We start from the raw sequence: 11391 nt of genomic DNA, 5'->3' as shown, positions 1-11391 counted from the left end.
CCAGAACGGAGTATTCTTCAACCATAGAAATGGGTGACATCTAATATTTGCAGCCATGTGGGAAAACCTGAGGGACATTATGTTAAATGAAATGAGCCAGGCAGAGAGAAAGGCATATACTGGCATAATCCTCACCTATGTGGAACCTAAACACTGGTCTCATAGACGAGGAAAGTTCAATAGTGGCACTCACAGAGGTCAGGAGAAGAGGGCCTGGCAGGAATTGGTAATGGTTACCAAGTTACACTTAGAAACTGAACTCAATCCTACCCTTCTATAGCAGCTGCTGGGATCAAGGCTAATATTGTAGTGAATTTTCCAAATAGCTGGAAAGGATTCTGAATATCCTCTCCACAGACAAATAATACCTAGAGGACTTCAGAGATGCTAAATATTGTGATTTCATCAATATGCTAGGGGTACCTATATCAAAATGGCCCCTGCATCCTCTAGCAAGGTTATATACATATACTCTAGGGCAATCTCTTTAAAAACAAACAAACAAACAAACAAAATGATGCCAATGATGCTAAAATTCACATGGAACCAGGAAATGCCCTAAATTTCAAAAGCATTTCTGGAAATAGAAAGTATGTGGGTTGCATCACTGTCCTCCATTTGAAATTATATTGAAAAGCTACTTATCTAAACAACAGATGACTGGCATTAACCAAGGCACCCAGGCCAATAGACAGAATGAGGGAGCTCAATCACAAACCCAAACTCCTTGGTAGTGTACATATTTTGTAAAAGAACACCAAAAGAAGAAGGGGGAATCTGTTTAATAAATTGTTCTAAAAGTTGGATATCCCCATATAAAATAATAAAATAGAACCCCTATTGTGTAAAAGGCACAACAATCAACTCAAAATGAATTAGAGACTAACACACAAAACTTGAAAGCATCAAGCTCCCCCAGTGAGAAGACACACAGTGTGGGTATATTTAGGTCAATGAATCTGTGTTCACACTGTGCCAAAACAAAACAAAACAAACAATACAGGAGGAAAACTCTTGGGTGATGGATGAGTTTGGTCATGATTTTGTTTGTCTTCATCAGTCACCTACGTCACAGGGAACCAAGAAAACAGACACACGTGGGAATGCATCACACTCTAGAGCTTGCGCCCAAGCAGATAAAAAAACAAATCCGTGAAAAAAGAAACATCCTGAAGTTTACAAGAAAGGTTTCGGCAAACATACATATGATAAAAGGTTGTCTTCAAAATGTTTAAGCAACTAACACTACTTACTAGCAAAAACACAAACGAGAAACTAATAACCAAACAAAATGGGTCAAAAGAACCTGAATAGACATTTCTGCAAAGAAGACATAACATTGAAAACAAGTTTTAAGAACTTGGATAACATCACAAATCATGAGAAAGATGTAAATCAAAACAACACATACATCATCTCACTATAATTCAAATGGATGTTATCAAAGTGATAAAATATATTAAAACAGACACAAATGTTGGTATAAATTTCTAGAGAGCAACTCATTTGGTAAGAATGTTAATTAGTATACATACTACAGAAACCAGTAGGAGGTTCCTCCAAAAATTAAACCTACAACTACCGCCTCATCTAACAATTCTACTATTAAGAATACTTTCCAGTGCAAAAGAAATCAGTCCATGCAAGAGATACTTGCCATCCTATGTGAACTGCAGCACTACTGACAACTTTCAAGATAAAGAATAAACTTACCTGTCCAGCCACAGATGAAGGGATAAAGTAACTGTGATGGATGTACACAAATAGAATAGTCTTCAGCCAGAAAAACAGAATAAAATGTCATCATTTGGAGCCATACTGTTGAATCTGGAGGACATCATGCTAAATGACCTAAACAATGGCAGAGAAAGAAAAACATTGCCACATCTCACTCATGTAGAATCCAAAATAAAAGGCTTCATTGCATAAATCTAGAGAGCACAATACTGGTTACCAGAGGTTGGAAGGAAGAGGGGGCATGGGCAGGGATCAGAAATAGGTACAAAATTACACTTAGAAGAGAGGCAAGAATTGTTCCTCTCTATTCCACAGCACAGTGACTAGAGGCTAACACAACATCACACTTTTTTCACAAAATCTGAAAAAGAAGATTTCACATATTTTCACCACAAAAGGAATTAACAACTGTTTGTGATAATAGAGAGTCTTGTAAATGCAAGATTCCAAATATTTTCATCACAAAAAGTTAACAACTGTTTATGATAACAGAGATTCTAAATATCCTGATTTTAACACTTCTCTGTATCTGCATTAACCAAAATGCCCTGCTCTAACTTCCCCTATTGTATGCCATTACTATATGGCCAATCTTTTAAAACACGTACATACGCAATATGTATTTATGTAAATGTAATACACAATACGATGACATATTTGCAATACATAATAATGCTAACGCTAAAATTCATGTGGACCACAAAACACCCTGAATTTCCAAAGCAATCCTGAGAAATACAAACTACATTGGTTGAGACACACTTCCTGATTTTACATTCCATTGAAAAGTTAGGGACCCTGTTCCACACAGACCAGTGGAACAGATTAGAGAACCCAGACGTAAACCTGCACCCCTAACACCATCTGATCTTCAACAAAATCCACAAAAATAAGCTTCAGAGAAAGGATTCCCTCCTCTCAATAGATGGTGCTGGGATAAATGGCTAGCCAGTTGCAGAAGAAAAGCAGTGGGCCCGTGTCTCACTGTGCAAAATTTGTAGTAGAAACTAACTCCTCAAGATGAATGAAAGATAATGCAAGACTGCAACCATGAAAAGCCCGCAAGAGAACCTAGAAATACCCCTTCTTGACAGAGGATTTGGTACAGCACGCATATGCTCTATGTCCCTGCTTTCTGTGTATTAGTTCTATCTATTTTGAGTTGATTCTTGTGCCTTTTACACAATAGGGTTCTATTTTATTATTTTATATAGGGATATCCAATTTTTAAAACATTTTATTAAGCAGATTCCCACTTCTTCGTTGTGTCTTTTGGTGTTCTTTTACAAAATGTGTAAAAAGCAAGTGCAACTAAAACAATTATTGACAAGTGGGGGCCTAATGTACAAAAGAGCTGCTGCACAGCAGAAGAAATTACCAACAGAACAAACGGACAGCCTACACAGTGGGAGAAAATGTTTCCACGTATGCATCTGATGAAGTCTAATATCCAGGATCTACCTCAAAGACCTTAAGCAAATCAATCAGCAAACCAAAAACTCAATGAAGAAAGGGCAAGGGGCATGAAAGCAAACACCTCAAAAGAAGGTTTACAGCAACCAACAGACAGAACAACATTTCTCTACCTCAGTAATCAGCAGAGAAATGTAAAGCAAAAGACCCATGGGATAGTATTTCACACTGGTCAGAATGACGATTGTGACACAGTCCACAAGAATGAATGCCAGTGAGGCACAGGAGGGAAGGGATGCTGGTTGGCTAGAAATGTAAGCGAGTTTGGACAATTCATGGACAGTACTGGGATTTTCAACAATTTATTGACATCACTAATCCTCACAAAAATGTCCATGAAAACCACACTATGATTCCGTCTCATTCCACTCAGAATGAATACTACCCAAAACAAACAAAACACAGATTTTTTGAAAGTGACATCCAGTATAGACTTACAGAATGGTAACCTCTTAAACACTATTGGTGGGGATGTAAATGAGTATGCACACTCTGAAAAACAGCTAGAGATTCCTGAACACCAAGAAAATAACCAATTATGTCAGCTAGTATTCCACCAGTGGTTCCACATTTAAAGCAGTTGAAATCTCTAGGTTGAAGAGAGCTATCTGCCTTCCCAGGGGTACTAAAGCACTTGTAACTGTGGCCAAGGTACAGAAGCAACCTACCTGTGTATACGCAGCTGCAGGTATGAGGAAACTGCTGTACAGATACACCACAGAATATGTCTCAGCCACAAAGCTTTGGAAAATCCTGCTGTCTGCAGCCACATGATGAAACCTGGAGAACATCAAGTTCAATGAATGAGCCTGGTTGAGAAAGACGGATGCCATGTGATCTCAGGGATGTAGACTGAAAAAAGCTTTATCTCCTAGAAGTAGAAAGTTCAATAGGGTTACCAGAGGCTTGAGTTAGAGGCGCCTGGGAAGGAATCAGTGATGGTACAAAGTCACCTCCTGATGAGAGTGATCAACCTGGTCTTCTTATCTCCATTAAGCAGGGTGATTATCTAACACAAATGCACATCATGTTTCAAAGTATTAGAAGGAAAGATTCTGAACCTTGTTACCACTCAAAAATATTAACTATAAGGAGGTGAAGAAATGCTAAACAACCTAATTCTTATCATTACTCAACATATATACCAAAATTCCTTTGTACCTCTGGATTACATACATTTAGTATATGGCAACAGTGTTTTAAGAAATAGAAAGAAACAATGCCACAATGTATGGAATGTGAAACATCCTGAATTTCCAAAGCTATCCCGAGAAAACATTAAACCATGGAATGTAATACATTCCTGAGTACTAATTATATTTAAAAATCCGCGGGACAAACTAACCCATATGTTACTGGTACACAGAAGAAACACAGATCAGTGTGAAAAATGAGGATAAACACAAAATTCTATAGAGATAACACATTTTTCAAACCACCACCAAAATGACACAATGAGGAAGGTTTCCAAAACTACATATCCATATGCAAAATAATACGGACTCTTACAGTACTAGATAGGTAACAATCAACTCAAAAGGATTAAAAATTATACACAAAACTTGCAACCATAAAGCTCCTATAAAGACAACCTCTGGTATGTGTATATTTAGGGCAACTTGGATGTATGCTCATTGTTTGCAAAAACTAACAAAAATACAAGGAAAAAAATCATTGACAATGGACTGCTTTGGTAGCAATTTTGTTTTTTCTTGATTAGTAACCAACAACACAGCTAACCAAGAAATTATACACGTGTGGGACCACGTCAAACTGAAGAGTTTGTGCCCAACAGAGAAAACAATGAACAAATTGAAAAAGCATACTGAAAATTATAAGAAAAGTTTGGGCAAACATACAGTGAATAAGGGGTTGTTTTTGAAAATGTACAAGCTAGTAACACTGCCAGCTGGCAAAAAAACCAAAACAACAGAAAAAACACAGATCAAAATTGGGCAAATGACCTGAATAGATATCTCTGCAAAGAAGACAGGAAACTGACCCAATGTTTACAAAAATGGGGTTAACATTACTACTCATGAGAAAAATGTAGATCAAAACTACACTCAGAATTTCTCACTCCAACTAGAATGAACATTACAAAAAGATTAAAATATTTAAAAAGACAATTTCTAGGCTGGGCGCAGTGGCTCATGCCTGTTAATCCCAGCACTTTGGGAGGTCGAGGCGGGTGGATCACACGGGCAGATCAAGACCATCCTGGCTAACACAGTGAATCCTCGTCTTTACTAAAAATACAAAAAATTAGCCAGGTGAGGTAGCAGCTGCCTGTAGTCCCAGCTACTCGGGAGGCTGAGGCAGGAAAATGACATGAATCCGGGAGGTGGAGCTTGCACTGAACTGAAGTCCGCCACTCCACTCCAGCCTGGGTGACAGAGCTAGACTCTGTCTCAGAAAAAAATAAATAAATTCCTGGTACGAATTTCCAGAAAGGGGAACTGTTTGTGGAAATGTAAATTAGTATTAACACTATAAAAAACAGCTGAGGGGTCCTGCAAATAGGAAAAAAATGAAACACCAAACCATCTAGCAGTCCCACTACTGGGTATCATTCAACCTACCTGTTCATCCACAGATATAGAGATCAAGAAACTCTCGTATACATACACTAGGGAACATTCTTCGGCCATCAAAACAATGAAACACTGTCATTTAGAGCAACGCAGATGATCCTGGAAAACATTGTTAAATGTAATGAGTTAGGCCTAGAAAGACAAACACAGCACGATACCACTCACGTGAAATCTTAAGATGCTTATCTTAAAGAAGTAGAAAGCACAATATTGGTTATCAGAGTCTGGAGCTAGAGGGGGAATGGGGAAGGATTGGTTATGGAAACAAAGTTATCTGAACATTAAAGGAATACATCTGAATGTTCTCCTCAGCCCCGGTGACTGGAGTTAACAATATTATATTTTTCTAAAGAGCAAGAAGGGATAATTTTGAATGTTCTCTCCACACAAAAATAACACCTGTGTGAGGGAATAGAGCTCCCAAGTACCCTGATTTGATCATTATCCCATCTATATGCATGAAAATGTACCTCTAATTATAGACTTTATGTTGTGAAAAAAAGTTAACAGAAATAAATACATATTGCTAAACATCACAGGGAGCCATAAAGGCAATGAATATCTAAAGGAACCCTGAGAAATACAAAGGGAGAACCCACAATCCTCAATATCAAATTACACTGCCAAGTTGTACTTATGCATCAGAAATATGGTACTTGCATAAATAAAAATACCTAGAACTGTGGTTAAAAACAGGGAGAGCAAAAATATGACCAACACAAATATGGACATAGTCAACTGACTTCCATAAAGAACACCACAATGTGGAAGGCAGAGTCTGCTCAATGAATACATTTGAGAAAATGGATATCCTGGATGCAGAAGTTTAGAAATAGACCCTTATTTTACACGACCTATGAAAAACAAAACCCCCTCCCCCAAATTGAAGGCCAAAAGACCATAAACCACAAAAAGTTTTTAAAACACAGGATGAACATGTATTTTTGGTTACGTGAATCTCTGCTCATCTTTGCAAAGAGGAAAACAAACACTTTTGAAGAAAAACCTCACTGACAATGCTTTGTCACTGATACATATTTTCTTATATGGGGGACCAAAATTACATGCATGAAATGCAAAAATAAACATACAGGACTATACCAACCTGAAAAGTTTCTGCATCTCAAAAAAAATTATTTTCCAAATAAAAAAAGCATCCTATAGATTAGGCAAAAATTTCAGGCAATCTTGTAATTCACGAGTTGTCATCTAATGTGTACACAAAAAACACTATAAAGTAGCAAAAGAATCCAATCAAATATTTCGCCAAGAACCTGAATAGACAATTCTGTACAATCATAAAAAGAACAACAGATACGATATAAGGTCCTCAAAATTATTCATCAGAAAACTGTAATTCAAAACCACATGCACATAATCTCACACTTATTGAATATTCCTTTAAAAACTTTTAAAAATAGGAGGGGCGGGGAGCTGTGGCTCAGGCCTGTAATCCCAGTATTTTGGGAGGCCAAGGCGGGTGGATCACCTGAGGTCAGGAGCTTGAGACCAGCCTGCCCAATGTCGTGAGACCCCGACTCTACTAAAAATACAAAAATTAGCTGGGTGTGGTGGCTGGTGCCCATAGTCCCAGCTACTCTGGAGGCTGAGCCAGGAGAATTGCTTGAACCCGGGAGACAAAGGTTTCAGTGAGCCGCGATCACGCCACTGCACTCCAGCATGGGCAACAAAGCAAGACTGTGTCTCAGAAAACAAAACAAACGGAAAGAAAAACATAGGAATGCGAGTGTGGTTTTCGAGAAAGAGGAACTCATACACTGTAGGTGGAACTGAAAATTAGGATACACACCATGGAAAACAGCGAAATAGCTGGAGACTCCTCAAAGAATTGAAACTACACATGTCCCCTGCTCTAAGCGAGGTCTCTTGCTAAAGCTCTTGAGGCATCAAAAATAACCCTAGACCCCACCTCAGAAGCCCATGGGGCTCGGAGAGACCCAGGACCCGCGCGTCACCGCCGGGGCTCTGGGCCAAGGGGCGGCAGGAGGGCGGACGCTGCCAAGGCCAGGACCCCACAACCGCCTCCATGCGGACGACTTGGGCCCAGATGCCCAGAATAAGTCAGGGCCCGAAAGCAGGGAGTGACCGGGAAAGAGCAGGAAGGTGCAGAGGGTTTCCGGTGGGGTCCATGCCCCGGACACTTACCGAGATCTGCCTCCTCCTCCACTATCACGCCGAACCCACCATGGCTTCTCTGAAGCGCTCTCTGACCACGCTGCTCCGCCGCCGCTGCCGAGACCTCACAGGAAGTGTAGTCTCGGCTTCCGTAGGGGCGACACATGCACGCGGGCACGTGCACGCGGGCACATGCACGCTGGCAGCCTCCCTCCCGCCAGATTGAAGCACCACCCCCTCTTAAAGGGCCCGCGGCTGGGACGGGCCAGACGCAGTTTAGGGTTGTGGCACAGGCTGAGCCTCTGCCCAGCCACAGGGGTCGACGAAAGGCCCCTGGTCTCTCATCCTCCCTGGCTCTAGGGCCCAAGAGGTCACAGGAGCGCTCCCTGTGACCCCAGCCAAGAGATAGGCTCCCTTTGTTTGGGGAGCCCCCGGGACCTGCCCCTGCCCTCCTCTGAACCTCAGCTTCACCCTGCAAAGGAAGCGGCCTGGCTGAAGCTCTGGGGTCCCTCAAGCTCGGCACCTCGATATCCAGGGTGGATCCCCTGCCCCTCTGCAGAGGGTGCCCAGAGAATCACAGAAAGCTGGGGGCTGGAGGGACAGTCCCGAGGGTAGCAGGGCCTCCCCGGCCACACTGTTCGCATCTGTCCTGTGGGAGCCCAGGGACCTCGTTAGTGCTGCCTGGGTCACCGGGCTTCCCAGGAGGCAGGCAGGGGCCCTGGGGTCCAGCGCTGTCTCCTCCTCAACTCCATCCTGCATCAGCGCCTGCGAGGCGCCCTGTGGACTGGACCCAGGCTCGCCCATTCCCGGGGAGAGGGACCCGCATGGGTCTCTGTGACACCCACAGCAAGGGCCGTGCTGAACTCTCCTGGGGATCTGGGGGTGAGACGGGGGGAATCCTGATTTACTCATTCATTTGCTCTCATATTCATTCATTCATTCATTCATTCATTCATTCAGTTCTTCCACAACCATTTAGTGAAGCTCTGTCGTGGAATGTCCACAAAGAAGGTTAAAAAATGAGACAGGTGTATTTTCTCCCATATAACGGGGGATGACCACGTGAAGAGAATTGATGGGCTGTGTGTCCCATGGCTTTACAGGGCAGTGGTGGAGGGTGGCCCAGGTCATCCACTCTCTGGGAAGGCAGAACCAGAAGCACCAGTTAGACAACTGCTAAAGTGATGTTTATGCAGCCTCATATGTTAAGTCCTATCTTTTGAAAACTTTTTAAATTTTGTCTCTAAGAAGATTTTAGATGCTTATCACTGAGTACCAGAGGGATGTAGGCTGATGCCCTTATCAACGAAGTCAGGGACCATGGCACACAAGGATTGACTACTACAGACACGGTCACAGTGCTACCTCCTGCCCCAAGGAGGATAGCCCGAATCCCCATGCCCTCTCTGGTGGGGAGAAGGGCTGGCAGAGCCATTAGCCTCACCTCCAGCCACCCTTGGCACTTTGATGCTCCTGGTGCTGACCCAGGGTCCTGGAGGACTGGCTGAGGCAGGGGTAGAGATGCGTAGGGCAGCGGCTCCTTTCCATCCACACCGGAACTATTTCGGTATTTCACCAATTCGGCCGTTCACTTGTGCGCTGGCTGAACATCAGGCCTGCTCCAGGCCTCAGTTTCCCCTTTGTAAAGGGAAAGCTCTGGATTCAGGGCTGACCAGAGGTCATCATGTTCTTGAGATTCCAGGCCTGTTGTCAGGGGATGAGAGGTTCACTAGGAGTGCAGAAGGCCAAGGTTGGGAAGAGGTGGAGGAGAGAGTGGTCTCCCTTCAGCCCAGGTGGGAGGTTCACAGAGACACGCTTCCTTCTTCCCCGAGGCAGGACTTGTTAACAGTGAGCTTCAGGCAGTCTGGCTCTTGGGACTAACTAGGGTGTCACCCTCCCTGTAGTGTCCACTCCATAGACAACAGGAGAGGAGTGTGTAAGTATAACTAGGAACAGGCTAGTGTCCTGATATTCTCTGTGATGGAGGGGACAGCCCTGCTCAGAAACCCGGGGGAGCCCAGAACCATGGGCAGCCTGAACACACTTTACTTTCTCAGCAGTGACAACCAGAACCCTGGCCTACTAAAGCAGAAATTAAAAGGAGAAAACCCTAAATTCCTGCCTGTACCAGGATGACTCACTCAAAGGCCCTGCTAGGACAAAGATAACTTTATATACAAGGCCAGGCAGAGCCCAGAAGGAATGGATTCCAGGAACGGGGATGAGAAAGACAAGTTCTTCTTATCAGCTACCGCTTTGAGATTGTTTCCCAAGCCAGTATTTCTTTGCTCTGCTGTCATAACTATTTTTGTAACTATTTCTGTAAGTTGGTAAGGATTTTGTGAGTCCCTGTTTTCCATTTGTGCGACACTGAGAAGTTTACAAGACATGTCCGAGCAAGCCTAAAATAGTGACCATCTGCTGAGAGCCTGCTGGGCAGCCCAGCGGAAGTCACCAGACATGTTTGAGTCATACACCTGTCTCGGTTTGATTAACTGCCTTTGTTCTGCTTCTGTAAGCTTGCTAAGACTGCCCTGTGAGTTTCACGCACCTGCATGCTTAAAAACCAGGCCCCATCTTTGTTCGGGGCTCAGCCTTTTGGATGTGGATCCACTGGGGCAGTAGCCACTTTAATAAAATCCTCCTGTCTCAACCATTGGTCTCTCCAGTCTCTTGAATCCTGCAACACTATTATGGCTCCAAGACAGCATGTGGGATTTAAATACTAACTTTTTTTGTTTGTTTTTATTTTTGTACAAGACTGGGTCTGGCTTTTTCACTCAGGCTGGAGTGCAGTGGTGCAATCACAGCTCACTGCAGCCACCTCCTGGTCTCAAGCCCCCTTCCAACCTCAGCCTCCCAAGTAACTTAGGACTACAGGTGTACACCACTATGGTTGGCTAATTTTTGTATTTTTTGCAGAGACGAGGTCTCACTATGTTGCTCAGGCTGGTCACAAATTCCTGAGCTCAAGAGATTTACCAGTCTCAGCCTTCCAAAGTGCTAGGATTACAGGTGTGAGACAGCGTGCCTGGCCAGTAATTTTGTTTTATTATATTAAAGTGAGGTTTATACCACCTTCTTCTGATTACAAAAGTAATACATGCTCATTGTGTAACACTGAAAATGTAAGCAGTATAAAGAAGAAAATAAAAAGGACTATGAAAATCACTAGTGGTCCATTGCCTCCTGATACATTGTGTGTTGCTTCCTAATCTTTACTTCCTCTCCCTCCCTGTGTGTCTTTGTGTGTGTATATGTGTATCTGTCTGTCTGTCTCTCTGTGTGATTTTCTTGGCACATAGGACAATAGCTGACATTTATATCTCCCCTACCAATGTTGCACATGGTGTTAAGCATTTGACGAAATATATTGTATTTAACTCCTACAGAAAACCTCAAAAGGCGAAGGGCAATATAATTAACAGAATTTTCCATATGAAAAGACTGG

General features: G+C 42.7%; 1 long non-coding RNA gene across 1 annotated transcript; it reads right to left on the bottom strand.

The window, feature by feature from the left end:
- Window positions 1–300: 300 nt before the first annotated feature.
- Window positions 301–10752, bottom strand: LOC108584143. Its single transcript, XR_004181886.1, has 4 exons — window positions 7971–10752; window positions 5793–5903; window positions 3879–3990; window positions 301–1851 (listed from the first exon to the last, which is right to left on the bottom strand). It is a non-coding gene; the product is annotated as an uncharacterized LOC108584143 (long non-coding RNA).
- Window positions 10753–11391: the final 639 nt, after the last annotated feature.

Source organism: Papio anubis, unplaced genomic scaffold (assembly GCF_008728515.1).
Source record: "Papio anubis isolate 15944 unplaced genomic scaffold, Panubis1.0 scaffold889, whole genome shotgun sequence".
Lineage (NCBI taxonomy): Eukaryota > Metazoa > Chordata > Mammalia > Primates > Cercopithecidae > Papio > Papio anubis.
Note: the sequence above shows the minus strand (reverse complement) of the source record. Positions and strands in the feature narration are given on the sequence as shown.